This window comes from Cololabis saira, chromosome 6 (genome assembly GCF_033807715.1).
Source record: "Cololabis saira isolate AMF1-May2022 chromosome 6, fColSai1.1, whole genome shotgun sequence".
NCBI lineage: Eukaryota > Metazoa > Chordata > Actinopteri > Beloniformes > Belonidae > Cololabis > Cololabis saira.
Genome location: NC_084592.1, coordinates 7498673 through 7523706, shown reverse-complemented (window position 1 = coordinate 7523706; position 25034 = coordinate 7498673). Strand labels below are relative to the sequence as shown.

Here is a 25034-nt window from a genome sequence, read left to right as displayed (position 1 = left end):
CTCCACGAGTAGCCATCTTACCACATGGAACTGCATGTGAAAAGCAGAGGTGGGTAGTAACGAGTTACATTTACTCCATTACATTTACTTGAGTAAGTTTTGGGAAATGTTGTACTTTTAGGAGTAGTTTTGAATCACTATACTTTTTACTTTTACTTGAGTAGATTTGTGAAGAAGAAACTGTTCCTCTTACTCCGCTACATTAGGCTACGTTGAGCTGTTACTTTTCTTTTATCCCTTTTATCCGCGTACGCGTCAATCTCATGACATCACTGGATGATTCTTTGGGAAAAATGTTTGTTTTTGCATGTTTTGTCACATTTACACAGACTCAAACACACACATGATGTTTCTATGAGTTCATGTTTGTTCTAGTTCTGCCTGGTTAAAAAAGAAAAGTACAAAGGCTTGAAATTTTCTGCTACTTGTGCTTAATTTATTTTTTTATTCTGTTATTATTTTATTTATTTTATTATTCATTAAAATACTTGAATTTACTTTAAGATATTTTAATTTAAGCTATTTTTTTTTTATTTTAATTTATTTTATTGATTTAATTTGCCTGAAGATGATTAGTTTATACTTTTGTCTGTTTCAATGGTTGTGTTAAAAAAAATAAATCAGACGTTACTCAACAGTTACTCAGTACTTGAGTAGTTTATTCACCAAGTACTTTTTTACTTTTACTCAAGTAATTATTTGGATGACTACTTTTTACTTCTACTTGAGTCATATTATTCTGAAGTAACAGTACTTTTACTTGAGTACAATTTTTGGCTACTCTACCCACCTCTGGTGAAAAGACAATTGTTCGGGAAACATTTTCCCCCCCAGACAACTTTCCAGTGCCTATAGAAATAAGTGCAGTGTAGGGAAGTCTGAATGCATCTCCAGGCAGTAGGGGTGTAACGATACAGTAATCTCACGATACGGTACGATACACGATATTGAGGTCACGATAACGATACGATACGATATTATAGCAGTATTTTTTTAACAACCTTGCATGAGGAACATATGACTGGAAAAAATTGTCTTTTATTTGAAAGACACAAAATACAAAACAATGCTGTACGTTTGCTCTATTGTTACCGTTTGTAATTCTTTATAACTGTTTAAGTTTTAAAGAGAAAGCCAGGCCAACCATTTTCCACAAACTGAACTAAAAGTAAATGTCAGGTTTGCATTATGCATCTTCAGTTTCATACAAGTACAAATATTTTGCCATAAACTGAATAGTTTCTCTCATGTATGATTTGACTTTTTTCTTTCTAATTTAACAACTAAAATTAAATAAATAAATAAATAAAAGTAAATAATTACATACAATTTTACATCATAAAAAAGATTGATTCATGCTCACCTTATAGGTGTAAAAGGGAGATTTATTTTTGTTAAGAAGGTTAGTTTGGTAATTCATTAATTCATTATTTTATAAATATATTCTTTATATTCTGATGTAAATCAGGGACTATAATTACACTAGTCAGTTTATCTGTAGTGATTAGTCTGTTTTAGATTGGGCGGAGTGATACAGCACTAGGTGCTGTGTTGATGTTCTAAAATCCTACACTGTTGAGGGACATTAAAGTACACTGGAGCTCAGCAGAAGTTGCCTGCATGTTTATCCTACTCACGACCAGAAAAAGGTTTAATTTAATAAGGTAAGGCTTAACTCTACACCAGCCTTACATAAGTAAAAGTTCAGAGCTCAAAACGGGACCGTAAAACGGGACTAGTTTCTTTTGTGCGGAGTAAGATTTTGGTCCGCGGGTCGAGGTGCGGTCGCGGCCGCATGCGCGTTTCTAGTCAACACAATATATTAATATTAATAACCCAATATCGCGATACACTTTGTCACCTCCACGACACGTATTGTGACGTTTTTGTATCGCGAAATTTCGTGGCACGATATATTGTTACACCCCTACCAGGCAGTGAGGTGTGCAGTAGGATTAACGGAGGAGTATCAGGTCAAAGTGGGGCATGAAGGATCGGCACTGACTCCCTTCTTATTTGCCATGGTGATGGATAGTTTGACAAATGCGGTCGGACAGGACTTTCCATGAGCTGTGAAGTTTGCAGATGACACTGTGATGTTTAGTGAGAGTAGGAAGCAAGTGGGGACATGCAGTCATGGAGACACGGTCTATGCAGAGGAGAATTCAAGAGTGTCAAAGAAAAGATAGCAGGCAGAATGATGAGGATGCAAGGAGTAACAGTGAAGAGGATACTCGACTTAATACACTTGGGATCAACTGTTCAGAGCAATGGGAACTGTGGAAAAGAGGGGGAGAACCAGGGCCGGTTCTAGAAAATGATGAGTAGGCTGCATCTCAGATCAGAGGGGGTGCACATGCCTGGCACGTTATTCAACACTATCAATAATTACTATCAATAATCAATAATGTCAAGCGGAATGATACTAGCAAAACAAGAATATTGTGTATTTCAAATGCTTTATTGCAGCAATATTGCTGCAGAACAAAGAAAATGCTACATTTAGTCTGGGCTACCTCACCCATCAGACAATCTAGCAACAGATGTTTCTAACCCTGAAAATAAAACATAGAAATTCAAACTAATTTGATCTATACAGCTCAAAACCATCACTAAACATGACAGTCATTTCAAGTGGAATGATACCAGTCAAACAATAAAACAATAATATTTAAAGTGTCTTTCAAGTGCATTTTTGCAGTAATATCGCTATAGAAAAAAGAAAATGCTACATTTAGTCTGGGCTACCTCTCCCATCAGACAATCTAGCAACAGAAAATAAAACATAGAAAATAAATAACTAAAATAAATATAACCATGAATATAAACTTGCTGGCGTGGTTGTGCTTGAACCACTTCCGAATATCCATCGTTACTTTGTGTTAGAGATTGTGTTACAGATGAGTGACGGACACTGGCTGATTTATGGTTTACACCAACGCGTTTTTTTCCGTCTTTTCAACTGAGCATGCAAACACAAACTGAGGGTGCAATGCATGCTTATGCACCCTCGTAGAACCGGGCCTGGGGAGAACAGAGTGCCGGCAGGGTGGAAAAGTCTCAAGTCGTCTTTGACAGAAGAATATGAGTGAGAGTGAAGGGAGAGAATCGGTTGGTGACAGCAACACTGACCAAGACGCAGGGACAAAATGCAGAACTGGAAGTGCCAGAGTTGGAGTTTTTAATATTTTCTTTGGCAGTGACTATGACGGATAGTACTAAGAACAAGCGCATCAGAGGAACAGCCGTCTCAGATATCTTACAGATAGTTTAGTGAGATAGAGAGCTCGGACACAAAGATAGTGAGTACACTGGTAGAAGGATGCTGCTGGTGGAACTGCCCGGCAGGAGAACAAGGTGGAGACCAAAGAGACGCTGTCTGAACACGGTAAAAAGGATATTAAGTTGGTCGTCATGACATGAAAGATGGGTCAGATTGAAATGGGCCATCTGCTGTGCTAACTTGTAAAGGGGAAAGCAGCAAAAAAAGTCTGCTGCTCCTTGATGTTTTCCTGTTAACAAAGGATCAAATATATTATGCAATTTACACACCTGTTAATGTCCAAAATGTATTTCTTTTTATGTGCAAGTGGAAACTTTGATTTAAAAAAAGAAAAATCAGATGTGTCAATTTTTCCAGACATGACATACAGCATGACAACATGACCTGGGTAGTTCAGTAAGAATCATGTTTAGTAAAATGAGCATTGTTCACAGTGTCTCTTCCTAGACTGCAGGGTCATTGACAGAAAATGAAGTGAGTGGCAGCGTAAACTTTCAGTTTGAGCAACTGGAAAACATCTAAAATGGGAAAGAGCTGTTGTGTGATCGACTGTACTCATAGATTTAGCAAGAAATCAGAGTTATCGTTTTACAGACTGATGAAAAATAAGCTTAAGAGAGACAAATGGATCGCTGCAATTCACAGAAACAACTGGATTCCAGGAACCAAAACGTGGATTTGTGGTTCCCATTTTGTATCAGGTAATGTTGGATTTTTGGGTAGCTAACGTTAAACGGTCAAATCATAAAGTTCGGTGTCCTCATTACTTTAATTTCTACAACAAATCCTGACTTGAAGTCGGACCAAGCGTCAAGACTTTTGTAAGCCTTCAAGCTTTGCTTCGTGTATAGAAATTAATTCAATTTTCAATTCAATTTTATTTTATATAGCGTCTATTACAACAAAAGTTGTCTCCAGGCGCTTTCCAGAAAAACAAGTACATATAAATATAAAACAAAAGATATATGAACATATAAATATCAGGAAACTGGATTCGTGACCAAACATTAATGTCCATGGACCACTGGTTCTTGGTAACTGTACCAAATATTAATGTCCATGGACCACTGGTTCTTGGTAACTGTACCAAATATTAATGTCCATGGACCACTGGTTCTTGGTAACTGTACCAAATATTAATGTCCATGGACCACTGGTTCTTGGTAACTGTACCAAATATTAATGTCCATGGACCACTGGTTCTTGGGGTAACTGTACGGGTCACGGTCAAGTCCAACTGACGCTAATTTAAGCCCAGTAAGCCCAGTTTAAGCGAGTAAGGGGGCTGGTCCAGTGGGGAAGTGAAGTCAATGCAGACTCTCTATATGGCTTCTGCGGTTTGAAAATTTCAGGAAATTCAGACCCTCCCTCTCTGCTGTGCTTCAGCCCTTCAGCCTCCAAGACCCCTCATTACAGAGGCCTGGGTGAAGGTACAGGCTGGTAACCAAGGCAACAGTGGAAGTGGCACTGACTGACAACTGCTGCCTCTACAAGTCCTTCTCTCAGACACAGCAGGTCCTTGCAAATTGCAGTGGGAGCACATGGAGGAGCCACAGGAACCTGGTTTTCAGTTTGACAGATCACCAGCATCCAATAACCAAAAGTGTTTTGATTCCACAAAAAAGCAGAAAAACACATTTACAACAAATAAATAAGTGTGTCTAGCTTTTTGCTTTTACAGTGTATAAGTGATGTAAAAAAATCCATCCGTTTTAGTGTGACAGTGAGAGAAGCAATACTTTCCTGACTCATTTCATCACTGCTGATGGAGTCTGTCAGTACTGACAAGGCAATTAAGTACTGTGCTTGTGAGAGCGACACAGGCAATACCCCTTGCCAATTAAAAAGAGAAGGGGGTGGAGAGTGTTATTAGCAGTGTGTGATCCACAGCAATGATCCCATCAGTAGCAGCCATGCTCGGGGACAGACAGGGGGGCAATGAAAAGAGCCCTCAGCCTGCTGCATACCTGGCTGGATCCAATCCACACGATGGCCTGATTACTCACCCTGGGCGACGGGCAGGAGAGCATTAAGGGACAAAATATCACAAACACCCACCATAACTCACATTCATGGTGCTGCAGCAAAAAACACACACATCAGGGTGTAATCGCCACTCTACCAGTCCCCTATTTACAGACAAACTCTTTAAAACAACTTATAGTTCAATCAAAGAGACATGCAAACAAGTAACAAGAGTGGGATATGTTTGGTTGTTTTTGTTTTATTTTGGGCACTTCTTAAGACTTCCTCAAATGAAATAAAACCAAACTGACTGCACGGCAGTTTCAGGTTAAAGTGATGCCACTGCCCTTTGTACCTCGAGGCCTCACTGGGAAATTGTTTTCCTTCCAGCATTTGAAAAATAAAAAATAATAATAATAATTCTAGGACATGTAAAAAGTGTCTCATGAAAATGAAAAGACCTGAGAGCAGGATCATACCATCATACAACAAATGTATTTCAGTTCTGCTACAACACTAAACCTTGACCAATAACTTAATGCAAGTATTTTCAAACTAAACAAAGGAGAGAAAGGAAACTGCACAAAAACCTCAACTGTACAAAAACAATTGAGAAAAGGTGACCGAAAATAAAATAAAAACTAAAATAAAGCACAAAACAAAAAAAGTCTGAAGAAAAATCTCTAACCTAGTATTAGGGCCAAACTAAGACAAAAAGAAATTGGAAATTACGAGAATAAAGTCATAGTGTTGCGAGAAAAAAGTCGTAATAGAAAAAAGTCGTAATATTATGAGAATAAAGTCGTAATATTATGAAAATAAACTCATAATATTACTAGAATAAAGTCGTAACATTACGAGAATAAAGTCGTAATTTATGATAATAAAGTCGTAATATTATAAGAATGAAGTGTTAATTTATGAGAACTCTAACAGGAAGAGTGTGTTAAAATGTTGAATATTGAGCAACTTGTGAAGTTATATTTATATATTTAATATTACAACTTTATTCTCGTAATATTACGACTTTATTCTCGTAATATTACGACTTTATTCTCGTAATATTACGACTTTTATTATCACAACATTATGACTTTATTCTCGTAACTTTACGACTTTATTCTCATATTATTATGACTTTATTTTCGTAATTTCCTTCTTTTTTTTTTTTTTAGTTTGGCCCTAATACTCCGTCGTACTAACCCAATACAATAAAATTTCACAAAAATCAATCGTTTAAAATGTTCCAATTTGTAACATTTTTGTTAAGTTTTCTGATTTGCTGGATTTGAAATATTGTATTCTTCTTCTTAAATTGTTTTTTTTTTCCTCACCTAACGTGGTAAAGGTTATCCTGGTATTTTTTTTAATAAATTGTCTTGGTGTGTCTTATTATTTATGTTTTCCTTCCTACTTCAAGTTACTTTATTTTTTAACCTTTATTCATTTTGTAAAGATATTTTAAATATTTGATGACAGTTCTTTCATTTCTTTGAAGATTGTTGTGTTGACTGCAGACTTCCCTTCTGCTGCAGCATCACTCATCTCCCCTCTGTTCTATTTCTGTGACACTCAGCAGAGAGAACAGCATTAATAAACTCTCCTGCTCCGTCTTACCGGTTTCCTTCCACTGATAGATATGAATAGTGAATTCACACGGGCACACTTCCCCTTTTCATAACCGAGCACAGGCGAGTAGCTTTACTGGGTAGCAGACTGGAACTCACTGGAATTAATGTACCGTGAGCTCTTAATGTTCATCACCAGGTTGGGGTCTTGTCCACTTTTGTTCCTGGTGTGCCATTTCCAAACGCAAGAGCCGCTGGGAGAATTCACTGTGGGTAAGATTGCAATGATGACTCAAATCTTTTTCCAAGTGTGCCTAATTATTAATTCCATTATTAATGTTCTCCTCTCATGTAGCGCCATACCCTGCTGGATCTCAGCAGACCCCCAGGTTTAATTCACACCATAGCACACATGTGAACACTGATGGCGTGATCTGAGGCCATGATGGATCCATGCAAATGCTGCAGCATATGGGACAAAGACGCGCACCAGAGCTGGGTAGTAACGAGTTACATTTACTCCGTTACATTTACTTGACTAAGTTTTGGGAAATGTTGTACTTTTAGGAGTAGTTTTGAATCACTATACTTTTTACTTTTACTTGAGTAGATTTGTGAAGAAGAAACTGTTCCTCTTACTCCGCTACATTAGGCTACGTTGAGCTGTTACTTTTCTTTTATCCCTTTTATCCACGTACGCGTCAATCTCATGACATCACTGAGTGATTCTTTGGGAAAAATGTTTGTTTTTGCATGTTTTGTCACATTTACACAGACTCAAACACACACAGAGTTTCTATGAGTTCATGTTTGTTCTAGTTCTGCCTGGTTAAAAAAGAAAAGTACAAAGGCTGGAAAATTTGTGCTACTTGTGCTTAATATTTTTTTTATTCTGTTATTTTATTTATTTTATTATTTATTAAAGTACTTGAATTTACTTTAAGCTTATTTTAATTTAAGCTATTTTTTATTTTGTATTAATTTTAATTTATTTTATTTTTTTATTGATTTAATTTGCCTGAAGATGATTATTTTGTACTTTTGTCTGTTTGAATGGTTGTGTTAAAAAAATAAATCAGACGTTACTCAACAGTTACTCAGTACTTGAGTAGTTTTTTCACCAAGTACTTTTTTACTTTTACTCAAGTAATTAGTTGGATGACTACTTTTTACTTCTACTTGAGACATATTATTCTGAAGTAACAGTACTTTTACTTGAGTACAATATTTGGCTACTCTACCCACCTCTGACGCAAACCAAGAAACACACAAAATAGTTCAACAATGAGCTCATATTTTAAACAGAAAATGCTGTCAACACAAGATAACCACAAAGCAAGAAGTGAATAACGTTAGGAAGCAACACAGCGGGGTGACTAACGAGCCAAAAGATGGAGAGACGTCAGAGATAAAGACAAAAGCGGGAGAGGCACATGGGAAAAACACAACAAACAGACCAGCAACTAAAATTGGAAATACAAAACTATGAATATGCACATTGGGGTTAACAGACAGGTGGAGACAATTACAAACCAGAAAAACAGCACATCCAACAACAGAAGAGCACAAGTAAACCCAGGTTTAGAGCAAAAATCTGAAGGAAAAAAGGCAACGATCAAATAAATCCTTAAATCAAAATCCCAAGGACATGACCAAGTTGGCTTTTAACACCAGTCGGGCAGAAGTATGAAAACACATTTCAGTTCAGATGCATTTTCGAGGTCTGTCATAGTAACAACAAGTGAACTGTGCCAAAGTGATCGCTCACAGTCAAGCTGGTGACGAGCACGCGTCAAACATTTACAGAGCTCTCTGTTTGTGTGTTCAGTTTACAAGTGTTTACAAGTGACAGCAACCCTGAGCAGGGCGTCGGTCGTCCAGACACAGGTCGCCCATTCCTATGATTACAGCTTCTCTTCCATCAGCACTGAATTATGGCAAAAAGAAATCAAAACCTTGCTTACTTATCTGGTAAAATTGTAATATTTTACAATAATATTAGTTTGTCAGATTTTCTAAGGAAAATAAGAAACTCAGGTGGACAGCCTATTCATAGCGTGAAGATGTTCATTTCCCAGCAGCAGAAGGGAATTCAAAGAAAATAGACAACATTGAGGGAAGATTGTAGACATTAAAACAAAGGTGAATGAGTCTCATTTGTTTTTTTTTCTTTTCAAGCAGCTTTCCAGTTTTCTATTTTGCCTCAAGAGTCAAAGTAAAGGAAGTATATCTTCCCAAAGCAGTAGGCAGAAAATTCAAACGCAAACACGATCTACATAACAGATAAACAATGCGGAAACTGAGCTGAAACTCAGCAAAAATGGCATTCAAAGTCGACACAAATACCACATTAGAAAAACAGATTTCATAAAAGATGAAGTTAAAACAGACAGAAAGATAATCAACTCCCCACTGGTCATGCTCAGATCTATAAACACTTGTCAGCTAGTATTGATGATGTATTTAATTTAAACTGCAAAAGTTCAGAACTACAACTCTCTCAGACTTTTAGAGAAAAACTAAACATTTATGTCAACAGATGAATCTAAAAATTCATATATAAATAAAAATCAAAGTAGATTTACCTTCCAAACTTCTCTTTTAAGGAAAAAATAATTCTTTTTAGGCTGAATGTTCCGATAAAGTGACAGTATTATTGTTCTCGTAAGATCAAAGCTTTTCAAATCTTAACTTGACATGACATGAAAACCTTCCTTGAATCCTGACTCCTGCAGATCACACACAGTTAAAGTGCCATAATATTTTATGAGCTGGCTGTGAAATCCACTCTTTGATATCCAAATTCCCTTTGTAACAAAGGTTACATTTATTGATTCAGTGTATGCTCATTATTTTGTTTAAAAATTAACTGGAAGAACAAAGTCCAGATACTGACAAGAGTAATAAATGTATGAGCTGTTTCTCAAAGCTCCTGAAGAGTTCTGGATGACGGAGTGTCTTTCAGCACTCAAAGGTCACAGACGATGATGAAAACAGAAGACAGCTGACGCGCCATCATTGTTGGTCACCGACTGCGCCGCACAATTTATTCCAGATTTGAAACGCAGACTTGGCAAGACGGGCCACACAGGTGGCGCCCCATTAAAGACCCGCTATGTTCCTCCCCCGCCGATCACAGATCACTGATCTGCCGTGAACACACGGATCTGGAGCCAAGCTGTTTGATAAGGGACCAGGCATGTGTGGTAAAGCTAGGTAGAGGGGGGGGGGTGAGCAGTACTGGAGTTGAGGGGGGATGGCACCCCCCCCCTGAAATAAAAACAGTCAAAATCATCCCCCCTGTAAAACTGCCATCCCCCCTTTCCATCCCTTATGTCATTTCATCAATGAATGTGGTTTTACTGCTATTTCAACATTTAGAGTCATCACCAGAAAAATAACACCAGAAAAATAACTTATTTGACAATTTTCACCTGTTTCAAGTAAATTTTCACTTGAAATAAGTAGGAAAATCTACCAGTGGGACAAGATTTATCTTCTAATTACAAGCAATGAATACATGCAGATTTTTCTACTTATTTCAAGTGAAAATCTACTTGAAACAGAAGAAAATTGTTGTTTTTTCCAGTGATGAGTCTTGTTTTAAGTGTAATAAGATTTGTTTTACTAAAATGAGACATTTTAACTAGAAATAGGACAAATATTCTTATTTTGAGTTTTTGCAGTGATCCATTTTACTTATCCTGTGAAGGACAGAGTCATATTGATAAGTTCAGAAAAGTGTTTTTTATTGTTGTGTTTTGATGTATTTGATGTAAGCCCAGTGGATATTTAAAGCTTACAGAAGGCTGCATTTAACTGCTGCTATGTCATTCCTGCAGTATTTCTGCAGGTGTTTTGGTCACTGCTATTATTTGTAATATATTATATTATTTGTAATCAGCACAAATTATCTGTCCCCATATGATAAAATCCACCATCCCCCCTGATTCTTTTTTACAACTGGAGTACTGGGTGTGAGGGAGAGGGAGGGAACGCTGCCGCTCCAACCAAAGCCATCTTATTGGATTTTGGTGCTGGGCATTCATCACTCTCCACCATTGTGCTGCTGGGGGATTAGCCGGAAAACTTCAATAAAAGCTCAGACCCCAACAACACAAACACGCAAATCTCTCCAAATCTTTAGTGATTCCAAAACGAAGAACTGCTAGCAGAAGCATTATTTTTTACTGGTGAAGGCTATATGACAAAAAAAGAGTGAAAAATAAATAAAAGTGTTGATAAAAAGATGAGAGTAATGACCCTGTGTAAAACAAAGACTTTTGGAAGATCTGTACTGTAGGTGTGCACGAGACTGTTTGCTCTCCGAAGAAAAATCAATTACTGATGATGCATTAGCCTGAAAGGGCAGCTCTTTTCTCCCTAACAAGTCTCCTCAGACGCTCTGCCGTCCCTGGCCTGCACACAAAGCCAAAGCAACAGGTCGGCAGTAGCAGCTTCCTGAAGCTCCAAACCACGCCACCTTCTTATTAATTGGCCTGAGCTCTGATATAACAAACACCGGGCCCCTTCCCAGCCTATGGAAACACCAGCAACTCATTACTTTGGCTTTTAGGAGAAATTCTGATTAATAGGAGTGAAATAATGTCAATAGTGTGTGCAACATCTTCAGGAGAAACAATGATTTTTGAGTTTCTGATTGCTGTGTTGCAGCAGTAACTCATTTTACTCTACATCACGCACCATCTATCCCTTAGACAGGGATTTCCTTCATCATGAGATTAGAAACATACCCTAAACTAGGATTGAAGTTAAATCTAAATAATAGAATCAATGCATTTTGTGAATTGCAAATGCTGGAACTTCATTATGCAGCATGTCTAATAAAAGGCAGGATGTCCTCCTTGTGTCCCAGTCACACCCTCCAAGGACAAGTGCTGTTCTCACATACCAGTCACACAAGGATAAATAATCACCCAGGTCTAGACACTCGGACGTTGGTGAAGCATAGCGTTTAATTATAATCTCCGGGGAAAATAACCACCATTCAACCTGCAGGCACAGATCAAACAGCAGTCCAACAGAGGAGAAGGACTTGTGTTACACGGGGTATTCTGGATACAGTTAGAGACAAGCACAAGAGAACAGCACGCTGTGGGAAACGTGGAGACACCCAGTTATCCTGACAAGTTGCAGCTCCATGAATCATCACATCAAAAGAAGCACCAGGCTGTACAACCAATGTTAAAATTCAAAGTCAACCCTACTGCAAATTCCAGTTTATACTGTCTTTTACAGTATCTAATAGTATAAATGGGGGGTGGCCTTCAGTTATCAGACCCCTCTCCTCTGAAACCAGCTCTAGTTTGTGTTTGTGAAGCAGACACCCTCCCTACCTTTAAGATTAAGCTTAAAACCTTCCATTGGAATGGCTCAGATGATTTAGAAACATCCCTTAGTTATGCTGCTGGAGGCTGCTGGGGGGAGGGTTCTCGTGATACACCTTTCCTCACGGTTCTCTTTTACCCCAACTTTATTTAAAACATTACCGTTTTTGTGTTGAAAAAAAAATCGATTTTCCGATTCTAAATTGATTATCATATTCATTCCTAAAGATCGATTCGTATGTCTAAGGATCGATTTTTTTTTCCATCATTACATTACAACTTTTGGCATTTTGTTTTGTTTATGCCCAAAAAAGAAGGGCTCGTTTTGTTGGATACGAGAATAACTAATGCCTTTTTTTTGCCCTTTAAATATGTTTAAAAAGGTATGAAAACATTAAAGTTTTCAGTTATAATTGCATACATTGTCTATATTTCATTACTTTATATACTGTCTTGGGGTTAAATTTGCATAAAAAAAAAAAAAAAAAAAAAAATATATATATATATATATATATATATATATATATATATGTGCGTGTGTGTGAATATGTATATATATATATATATATATATATATATATATATATATACATATTCACACACACGCACATATATATATATATATATATATATATATATATATATATATATATATATATATATATATATATATATATATATATATATATATATATATGTGCGTGTGTGTGAATATATATATATATATATATATATATATATATATATATATATATATATATATATAGATATAGAGCAGATGGAGTTAATATAGAGATAGTATGGTGTAAATAAGTATATTTATATAAATATTTATATGGGCATGTGTGTACAAATATGTTAATAAATGATTAGTGAATGAGGGTAGGATTAAATACATTTACACTTCTTCCTACTCTTTTTTGCACATGTAATTAACATATTAAGTATTAAATGATGAAATTCTTTGTTTTGTTGGGTTTTTTGTTTGCTTTGTTTTCGTATCTTCTCTTTTAATTTTTGTCTTTTACATGTACAAAATAAAAAAAGATAAAAAATAAAATAAAATAAAATCTTGTGTGCCCGTCACTTTGACAGGTTCTAACACTAGCCAGCCCGTGTCACATACATTTTGCTCCTGTGCACAAAGAAATAAAATCCATTCCGGGTCATCTAATACCAACTACTCAGATTCAAATCTCAGCCTGGAAACGTATTGAATCAATCCTTTAAACTTCCCCGTTTCCTTTGTTAAACTACTTGGACGAGCCGCTCTAGCAGCTGAGCCTGCTATAAGTACTGAGCACGTGTCAGCACAGGTTACTGATCTGGCTGGGATTTGGGTTTATAAAAACAGTATGTGTTCCTGGGATAGCAGCATCACTAGTTATTCTAGAGGAGAGAGACCTGAGCTGTTACATCCCAACAACGTCTCACACCAGCACATTTACTGACATACAGAAACACACCAGAATAATACAGCGTTCAGACGTTTAGAAGAAAGTATAAAGCTATTTCTGTTCACAAACTTCAGTGTTGTGCTTCAGGCTGTTGGACCCCGCTGTTCTAAGAAAGATGGTGAGCAGAGGAAGAGTATAGAGAGGGATTTAAAATTGCAGGAGGACGATATGCAGTAAGAAAAGTACAATGGTGCCGAGATGTCAGAGGTTTAACTTTGAAGAAAGCAACACTCCCTTCTGCATGTTTATTTGCAGATTCCCGAACTTTTAAGAAGTTCATGAGCTCTGATTATCTGTGTAATTGTAACAGGAAGCTCAGTGTTAACTCATTATTGTAATTTTATTTAAAACACTTTAACAAGCATTGTTTATTCTGAGACTGTCAACTGGTTAAATCAAACACAAATTAACAAAAAAAAAGGTCTTGATCTCCCCAATGATGCCAGCTCTTAGCTTGGGTTTGGCTGTGTGTTTTCAACGGTGATTAAAGACCAGCGAGTGGAGAAACAAAAGACAGACCATCAAGCCCAGCACCGTTTGCAACAGTTTTGCTTTGCAAAGCACGCAGCTATAATTAAATCCATTGTGATGTAATTAGGAAAAAAAAAAACACGTCTTGCATCCTGTTTTAATTGCTATGTGGTCTCACAACACAATTTCTCATCACGGCCTTCCTGATGCATGACCCAGGCATTATGCCAGGAAATTTGGTGATAAAAATGAAAACAAGACTGATCACTGGTGGCACTGTTTACTGCGTCGACACACAACATGCCTCCAAAGATACATTTGTAATTCTAAAAGGGAGCCGTCACCCTCAACAAGCGCCTGAGGGGGCCGCGTCGGGCTGCAGTCGGGATGTCATCACTCAAAGCTGCAAAAATACTCTTTCATTGCTGTTACAACCACCGGTTGATTCCTTACTTTTGGTTGCTCCTCTCATTTGTTCTGTAAATGAGTATTTTGATCAAGCTGAAGTGTGGATTGTAAGCTGCAATGTTGATGTCTTTATTAAACGGAGTGTGTGAGTGATTTTATAATGTCGGCATCAAAGATATAATCAAGAGGAGCGGCATGAATAAGTACAACTATCAATAACGCGCACATGAATTCCAAAGATCTCATTCACGGAACTAATTGATGTGCCGGTGCTTAGTTTCATATGTTCACACTTTTCATTTAACAGGCATGTGTTTGCATAAGCTCCTTCAATATTTTCATAGAACAAAACCATCGTCCTTCCCAATATTAGTGTGAGACCACACAAAAGACACGATATTGAAAATTTAAAACAAAAAATCCCTCAGCATCTCAGTTCGAAGTAATCCATTCTCCGAAATCAGGAGGACGTCCTGAACCAGAGTACGCATTACATGTAAACCCACTTTGGCGTGTTGCCGTCAATGTACTTTTATAAAGTTTGCATATAAAAGAAGGGGTCTAAAATAAAATCCTAATTCCAATTAAGATCACAGTGTCGACTGAAACACACAAGTCGATGAAGAAAAGCAGGATCGCTGCACTTGTAGTGACCCGGAGATGTTTTAAATGAGCAGTACTATCAAAGAGCTGGAAAAAAAACAATGTTTTACATGTTAGCTAGCATCTGTGCATTGTTTGTTTATGATCAACTCTTGCCGGCCATCTGGACCTTCAAAGACTTGGCTGTGGCTGTTGTGGGGTCCAGCAGACATGAGTCCAACTTACAGGCAGCAATCCAGGGAAAGCTCTCACCTTGGTTGTCTGGAGATCATGGCCGAGGGTTGGATGCCCCTGAACCTCAACCCCCTCCCACAGGACGCTATTGGCACTTTTCCACTAGTACCTACTCAGCCCGACTTGACTCGCCTTTGCGCTTTTCCACTAGGGGTCTAACGTGCAGAGTTGATACTTTTCTGTATCTATTCTGCCGAGGTTCTAAGCTGCCGAGTCGGCTGTATCTGACATCATCACACTACAGACCACCGATTGGTCGGGGGGTTGGAGTCAGACGTCTGAGTCAGGAGGAGGAAATCAGAGAAAGAGACTCTGACGGATTCTTGTTCATTTTATTCAACCAGCAACGGCAGCAAAAGTATGTTTCATGATCCAACTCTGAGGTGCAGATGTTCATAAACCTGGTGCTGAGGAGAGAATTAAAAAGGGATCTAGACGGAGATAAGGAACGACCAGATCTACCAGGAGTTCTGTCTCTTCATAGCTGCTCACGGCTCCAGCTGACTTTTCAGCAGCGCCGAGACAAACTAACAAAATTAAAAAGTGTCGCCGCTTGAAGCTTCTCTCACTCTCAATTAACTTGATATCAAACACAAGCCACAGACCCAGCAGCACATCTATCATCTCCTCCAGGTTCTACATCTTTAGTGTTGTTGTCTTCTTCGTTTAGATACACAATCAAATACGTCACAGCAGCTTCACTCCAACCTCCTACTTCTGATCCAGGTGCTGAATTGTTATGGAAAAGAAACCAGGCCGAGTTGAGATGAGTAGAGTTGAGATGAGTAAGATAAGACAAGATAAGAAATCCTTTAATAGTCCCACAGAGGGGAAATTTGCAGATTACAGCAGCAAAGGGGATAGTGCAAAAAACAAGAGGCAAGAGGCATCAATAGAAATAGAGTTGAGTAGAGTTGAGATGAGTACAGCCGAGTAGGTACTAGTGTAAAAGCGCCATATGAGAGACATGTCCTAAAGCCTTTTTCAAGTCTAGTATCTTTGAAAGTCTTTGGCTGCCTTTAAATCGGATCTGGAAAGTGCAGAGACATGGTTGACCCCTATGCAAAGCATCTTTGGATAACAGTTCTCCTGAGCAGAGTCAAAGATGACGGCACATCCCATAGAGATGTTTCTCCCTGGGTCTGTGGTTCTAGTAGCAGTATCATCACCAGGCTGTGGGAAAACTTTGTTCTGCACTAAAAGCTACAGGCGGTAAGCAGATGGTGGCAGTCGAGGTTTCCCCGCTCCTCCATGATCCCTCGCTTGCTTACCTCTGGGGACAGCCAGCAGAGGAACGACGGATGCAGGAAGGTGCCAGAGTTTGTTCTTTTTTCCCATTTGCTACAATTATCTGGTGAGATTTGTTGTTCATATTTATGCAGTACAACAGAACAGCCAAGTTTGTGTGAATTTAAGTGCAAGCCGAACGCATGCCTCAATGCCACAAGGCAAGGCAAGTTTATTTGTAGAGCACAATTCAACACAAGGCAATTCAAAGTGCTTTACATCAACATTAAAAGTGGCAAGACACAATTAAACAGTAAATGAAATAAAATGATAAGAAAAGAGGTAAAATAATAAAAAGCACAAGTTGTTAAAAATAAGGGCAGTAGAGTCCAGCAGGTAAGTATTTAATTAAACAGTAATGTATTTATCCTGATTTAAAGGATCTACAGTTGGAGCAGACCTCAGGTCTACAGGAAGTTTGTTCCACCGGTGAGGAGCAGAATAACTGAACGCTGCCTCACCTTGCGTGGTTCTGGTTCTGGAACCACAACAAACCAGATCCAGATGAACCTCAGGGGTCTGGGAGCTTCATAGGAACTAACAGATCCAGCATGTATTTTGGTCCAAGACCATTCAGATCTTTGTAGACCAGCAGTAAGATTTTAAACTCTATCCTTTGACTCACTGGAAGCCAGTGTAGTGATTTCATGACCGGTGTAATGTGGTCCAGTTTCCTGGTGTTTGTAAGGACTCTGTAGGTGGAGTAGGGGAAGCAACGTATCTGCACATATAGTGGACAACATTAACTGATTTGAAATCAATACAACTCAAACACACTTCCAAGTGTGACTGTTCTGTAGGCGGTTGGGTGATCAGCGCTGCAGCGCCAGCACTCCATCAGGGACCACAGTAACAGTTCAGCCAACTCAAGTGCCTTTTCTACCCTAAACCTTATTATGGCAGCTAATACCTATTTTAAACAGGCCTTGAATGTCTTAAAAACAAGCGTTTGATTGTTTTTGCTAAATAAATTAGAAATTCAGCCTCTGAGCCATGTCTTTATCTTCTCATTCTCTAACCTCATTATCTGTGCAGGATTATGGGTGGGGCTATGATAATGAGGCTCTGTGCTGATTGGCTGCCTGAATGACGCGATACACCGCTATGAAAAAATGGCAGAAGATCCGGCCGGCGGAGTTAGTTGTGGGCGTGGTTTCACGTAGGCCTGTGTTGAAAAAAATCGATTTTCCGATTCTAAATCGATTCTCATATTAATTCCTAAAAATCGATTCTTATGTCTAGATTTTTTTTTTTTTTTTCTTCCTTCATCATTTTCGCCAGGTGAACTTTAATCCCAGTAGTCGGACACACAGTTTTTCATGAAACTTCTGAAAAATGCCAGGTGCTTCATGGCAATATGTGTGCGTGGTGACAGAATAAATTAGATAAGCCAAAATGATTTGTTTACTGCATGAACTGTTGCAATTTCTTTCTTTTTTGCACTTTAAATGGATATTGAAAGGCCTGTTAGAGTTATTTATTTCTTAATTATTTCACAATAATTATTGTGAAATTATTATTTCACTAGTTATTTTACAGTCATATAATTCAGGCAACAGCTCAAAAAACATTTTAAATAACACTAAGCCAAATCAATATCGAATCGAATCGAATCTTGATAATCAATTCTGAATATTAAGAATCGGAATGGAATAGATTCTTGACATTTGAATCGATACCCAGCCCTAGATTCACGCATTGCTCCTGTCGTTACGTAACGACGGGAGCAGAATCTGAACGGCTCGTAGATCCACATCACACTGCAGAATTTGGTTGCTTTCCTCCTTCTCTGAGTTGGCAGGCTGAGGGGAGACCACTTTATATATGTTAAAGCAAGAAAAAACCTGTTTTTCATAAAAGGTCCCCTTTAAACATCAGAGGAAATACAAGAGATTGGACTCAAATAATTGTTTAGCTCCATGAACAAGCCCAACAGAATTAAGAACTCATATTTCCATCTCTCTCTGGGTGAGCTCAACGTGTTTGCACCCAGAAGGCTCAGACCAAGTTTAAAACCGAGAGCCTCGTGACCGTCAGCGACCATTTAAACAGGGTGTGTACGTAGCATTACACAAGCAATGACAAATGATGTTATTTTGCAGAACAATATTCTGACAGCCAAATGTAGTTCCACATCAGCCGCTCCTCAAATGACTTATGAGAGAGAGCAAACAGCCAACTCTAAACTCTGGTCTAATAAGGTGTTTTGATTGATTAAAAATGGATTGAATCATTTCCGAGGAGTCCTTTGAAAATGGTGAAATTGATTCCACTAGAGTGGATCTCATGGAAGTCCTTAACAGACTCTGATAATAAAAAGTAAACTCATACATACATAATCAAGTCCCTTTGCTGCAGCTCACTTCATCTAGGTAAAGTGGCAGAATAAAACATTTTAATGTGCGTGGGCATCCATGGAACTGCAAGCAAAAAATGAAAAAAAAGACTCCTATCTCAAACTTCTGCATCCCCCACTGCATATACGTCTGTTTCAAGTTTGTTTTTTTAGTTTACAGACTGGATGTGAAGCCGTCGCCCTTTTAGAAAAACGCATTCTAGTCATCAACAAAGCAGGACGCACATCTGGCCGCAGGAGCTGGAAATGACAGCCATCATTTCTCTATTTTTCTCTTTCACTGCTCAATATATTCTTTTGATCTATGCTTTTTTTTCCCCCTCTCGCTGGCATTTCAAATCCAAGTGTCTTACAGACACCTTTGTGATGGAAATGCATAATGAGCTTTTCCCAGAGGGGTTAATCAAAAGCATTGTTTGCCAAGAATGAAAAGATGTGAAAGGGAACTGATTGATTGTGTTTGGGGGGGGAAAAGAATGGTTGTCCTTTTCTTTCAGGCTATTCCTCGTTTCCTCCTCGATGGAGGATGTTATTTATTTTGACAGTTACCTCATTGCATTTTATTTTATCCAAATGATAAGTTTTAGTCGGAAAACTCAAATAGAGTGAGGGGGAGAAACAGACACTTTCTGACAGAAAAGACGGCATAAAAAAAATGACGTGAAAAATGAGATCAAGTTGGAAATGCACACAAGAAAAAAACTTGTGATAGCAGCGTTTGAGAGCTGCTGCGAGTAAGCGGCTGGCTGAGAGCCTGGTGGGCTAGATCTGACCCCACGGAAGAGGAGAGTGCACAGTCCTGTTCTATAATTAGAAAAAGAGGAAAAAAACCACAGTGCCACTAATCCTTACTGAGTGATTAAATGGCAAACAGCAAGTTTACAGCCAGGGATCACTGTTGGAGTGTTCACGTTGTGGGGAAAGTGCTTTTTCCCGCCGAATTAAAAGCCGACAGAGGAGAGAGTTAAGTTTCTGATTGTAGTCTGACTCAGCTGAGGCTGATTTAGCCCAAAATAAATCAAGGGTTTCTAATAGGATTTAAAAGATGTTAACACACTAAAGCTGGATTTATAGCTGCGTGCTGGAAGGTTGCGGGCCACAAGTCAGGGCTTACACAAACACGTCAACAAGACACATGTGGAGGGAAGATACTGCAACTCATCTCCTGGAACAGAGGGCGGGTTTGTTTGGAAGGACGGTCAAAACACGTGGGTTTTTAGCAATCAATACAAGACTGTAAATAAAACCTCTGGTGCCATTGCCATACAGTACGTTGTGGAAATAAAGCATGAAAGTAAAATGACATACACACGTTCTGTGATACGGTATGTATGAGTGAACCCATTTTTTCTGAGGCTGTGGGATTCCACTTCCATCCTCTCTCCAAGTCAAGGAGCAAAATGATATACAGTGTATATGCAATGTCATCAGAAAATGATATTTATACCAAAGCCTCCTTTACAGACGTATCGTTGCTAAAGTGTATGGAAAGCAAAAACCTCTACAGTGGACTGGACATCTCCGTCTGGAAACACTGATCCCTGATACAGAGGCATAAGTCCAGTTTAGCCTCATCCACAGCTTAGCTCTCATGCTAACTCATTTTTGCAAGTGGAGAGCCTCGTGTATATCACCGACTACGTTTCCATGCATCAATAACCCTTCTCTAACCAGAATATTAGCAATAACCCGTTTGCGCACGGCCATGTAAACACCAATAACCCCTTTGAATAACTGGAATTTGCTCATATTACGGTTTTTAAAAACCCAAATATGACCCCTGGGTTACTCCTTTTCTAACCCGAATATTGGGTCATGTAAACGCTAAACGGAATATCCCCATCAAAAGCAACAGGAATTTGTTTTCTGAGCATGTTCTTTTCTCAAGGAATCCTGGTCTTTTGAGTCCAGGAAGTTCTTATAAACACGGAGAAACACAAGACCAGGAGGAGACTAATCACTTCATAAATGTAATGAAGGATATGAACATTTCTGCATTTGTAGACGGTAGAAAGTACCGGGATAGAAGATTTACAAAAAGGTGAGCGAAAAGTTGCACGAAGCAGGATTTGTAGGAACGCCAGACCAGATCAAGCTCCGCTGGAAGACGCTGGAAAAGGAGAACTACAGGGACGAGAAACAAAACGGTACCAGCGGGTCCGATTATCCTCCGTGCTGCTGTTATTTTTGTTGTTTTGAATTTGGATACAGGAAGAAGAAGTTGAAATGACGGGAATTGCGTCATGACGTTCTCTGTGTGTCACTGGTTTGATCCAGATATCCCAAATAATTAATTACCATGTAAACAGGAATAACCCTGTTTATTCACGCATGGAAACAGATTATTCCCAATGTTTCAGTAACCGGAATATTGACCTTAACCCCAATTTTGACTGCATGTAAACGTAGTCATTGATTCAGAGCCTTAATTGTATTATAATCACATGTCTGTAGAGTTCTAGAAAAATAAAGCCTCTTTGTCTTTAGTTTGTAGTGTTTGATAAATGCATCACTGTTTATGGTAAAAATGCAAATGAACAAAGTGCACACACGTATGGACAGAAACTCATCTGAGCTTTGTTTGGAGGAGAAAGAGAAAGAAAAAATGAGTTTGTCAATAGTTTCAGTTCCTAATAGAGAAAGTCAGACAAACACAAACAGAGGAGAGATTTATGTTTTCCATCCCTCCTCCCTTTCACTCCGGCAACAGCAGCAGCAGCTCTGCAGAGGCTGCAGGAGACAGCTAATCATTAGCCAGTTAGCCTCCATTATGGCCTGGGATCCAGGCCTGGTGATAAAGAACCAAAGGAGTCAGGGCTCACTGCTTAATGATCCAAAGATCAACACAGGATTTACAGGCTCAGGGTTTCTGCCACAGCCTCAGGACAAAAGCCTCCTCCCTCCCTTCATCAACTCCAGCAGAGGGACCGACTTCATAAAAAACAGGAAACAATGTTGGACGGTAATGAAATCTCCCACCTATCGCGGGGACAAAAAATAAAAAGGAGACACATCAATCCCGGAGGTGAAACCTCCAGTTGATTAGCTGGTAAATTAAAGGCAAAGTGTCCAGATGAAATATTTCACACACCAGGAGTTTTACTGTGCCTTCAGCGGCACTCTTGTTTAGCCCCTTTAAAGAATTTGACATTATAGCTCGTAGCGCTTTCTCAATTTATAGGCATTTGGTGAAAACTTGATGTAACAGTTTCATGCCCACTGGATCCACTCTGATTGCTCAACGGTGAGTCTGAACCAGCTGCAGCAGGAGAAAATACGGCGTGCACTTGGGATAAACCTTGCAGCAGTTTCCTTCACACATCATCTCCAATGAGAAGTTAAACCTCTTCACAATGTACACAAGACCGGTCATCAGAAATGCATAAAAGACACCCCCAGGGAGAGGTAAAGTCCCCCCTGGAGCTTCACCTCGTAGCAAAACCAGTGCAACACGTCTGCACGCACAGCAAGAATGCAGGAATCTCTGGCATTAAGAGCAAATCTGAATGTTCTCAATACTATAAACACTTAATGTGTTAGTGTGCCATATGGAGAATGTAAATGTAAATGTACTTTATTTATATAGCCCTTTACAGCCACCTCTAGGTGAGCCAAAGTGCTTTACAGAATAAAACACCCAGAAATACAACATACAATCATAAGACAGAGCAAAAAATAAATAGATAAAGAGAAAAAATATACAACATACAATCATAAGACAGAGCAAAAAATAAATAGATAAAAGAGAAAAATACCATTTATCACAGAGAGTGGAAAATGTCTGCCAACAAAACTTTAAGTTTGCCTGTTGTCACAGAAAAAAGTTAATTATATGTCCTTGGTGGAACAATTTCATACTGTGAATGTAATTCTCTCACTTGACATGATCTATTATTTCTCAAGTAATGGAGTCACCTGCAACACATTTGGTGATGTCATGCTATGTGAAGCAGAAAATCCACATTTTAGAGGGAGCAGCACCAAAACGCTCTTGAAAACAAGTGAGCACTTATGAAAATGCTCGTTTCATTTCTTTGTTGATTGACTGAGGGGATGACGCACTGTTTCAACACGAAACTGCAGCCATAAATCGTTGGGGGATATCTGAAGCAAACCAGAACGCTGCTGGTTTTAAAAGTGTGTTCAGGCACCAACCATCTGTTTTACATTCCACAGCCTGCTTCTGTTGGCTCACTGGAAATTTGACATGAGGAGAAGCTGTACAAGTCGGGCCCCCCCTCCTCGTCTCTTCTTCCTGCAGGAGAGACTGTGGCTGCTCGAGTGCCGTCTTCTGGTAATTTGCAAAAAAACTGAACACACTTGCATGATAATACGACAAGAGACTCGCTGGCTGACATGAGAAAAAGCTCTGGCAGCAGCCGGGTTTATTTGAGAATGAGGCTGAAAGATATTCTTTCACTTTATTTTATTTTGGGTAAGCTAATACTTTGTTGATTGGGCCATATTTTACCGTTCACAATATATCGTCAAAATAATTCCCCACGGTAAGAATTTGTCATCTCGCGGTAAAAATGATAAATTCCCATTGATGACGTTTTTGTGTAACAAATATGGCGGAAGGCGGATCTGACAGCGAGGAGCTTGTTGTTAAACAAGGCTCCGTTATCTGGAACTGGTTTGGATTTATAAAGAGAAACGAGGAGCAAACATCATCTATTATGTGCAGAGTCTGCAAAAACAGAAGGAAATGGTTGTTACATTTTGATATAACGTTTATTGACTATTACGAAAAAGAATTGCAATAGTATCTAATTTGTGGCATGTTCCAACCACAGGTTAATTTGCACATTTTATTTATATTAGAAGAAGTCATCACTGATAGGATTTTATTTTCAGTGAACTTTTATTTATTTGATCTGTTTCTTTATTTATCAGGTTGTATCTTTTTCTACTTTGTGATTTTATAATCTAAGAAAACTTGAAGGACAATGATACTTTTGCTGTTTCACTGTTACCCCACTGTTTGAATAAATGTTGAATCTGTTCTTACATTTCAAACTTTTTTCATCTCAGTCATTACAGTTTTGCAGTACAGGTGTAACTCATTTAATTGGTTTTTATTCATTCAATTTAATTGGTGTAGTTTATTAACATTTAGTATTCTTTTAGAGCAGTGATTTGGGGGCTCCAAAGACTGAATGTGGTGATAGATTTATAGTTACAAAGGTGGAGTTGAATTGGCTTTTTTTTTTTTTAATCGCCATTTTTATCGTTATCGGGATAAATGCCAGAAATTATCGTGATACATTTTTTAGTCCATACCGCCCATCCCTAGTTGATACCTAATTAATTCACTACGTATTTTCTGCACTATAAGGCGCACCGCATTATAAGGCGCACTAAATATCTGGTAAAATACCGTACTATAGTGGCTGGGGTTGAGTTACGTATCTACCTGATGGAGCTGCGCTACAGGAAATGCTACAAAATCCTACAGCAAATGCAAAAAAAAAAAACAAGAAGAAAAGTACTGTATGTCAAACTTTATTAACAAAATAAAAACCAGCTTTGCTCCGTCTCGTCAAAGTCTCCATTATATGAGTCCTGACGATGATTCCTGACGTTTTTAGCGCCGTTACTGACTACAGTAACAGAAATTACCGTAATGATCATATATAAGGCGCACTGCCGGTTTTTGAGAAAATTAGAGGCTTTTAGGTGCGCCTTATAGTGCGGAAAATACGGTAATTAATTTACTAATCAGGGCACTGAAAGGTTAGATCCCTATCCAAATGGATGACTACAGGCAGGTCCTGGCACTACCTGGCATGAAAAGCCTCTCGGTCAGATCCATCATCTCCACACTTGATCAACCCTGAGATGAAGCCAAATGACATCATGGGCTGGCATGTGGTTTAAGACTGCGATCAGCCTTTGCCCGAGTGATTTCTACTCATCTCAGGAGAAGCTCTCCATCACCATCCCTGCTGTCAGCATCACCTCCCGGCCGGGTGTGAATGCCTCCTCTGTGAGTCAGGCCAAAGATCTGCCAGCGGCCCCTCTTTTTGTGAGCTGAATGAGCGCGGCTCGGCC

At 38.7% G+C, this 25034-nt stretch overlaps 1 protein-coding gene across 4 annotated transcripts in view; it reads right to left on the bottom strand.

The window, feature by feature from the left end:
• Nucleotides 1-25034, bottom strand: part of sema5ba (sema domain, seven thrombospondin repeats (type 1 and type 1-like), transmembrane domain (TM) and short cytoplasmic domain, (semaphorin) 5Ba) — a 310185-nt gene that overhangs the window by 226983 nt on the left and 58168 nt on the right. The window contains exon 1 of one of the 4 annotated variants that reach the window (XM_061723154.1): nt 9402-9537. The exons of the other annotated variants lie outside the window; for them this stretch is intronic. The gene's annotated coding sequence lies outside the window, so the exon portion shown is untranslated. Of the gene's footprint in view, nt 1-9401; nt 9538-25034 lie in introns of those variants that run through there. 4 annotated transcript variants of the gene reach the window in all.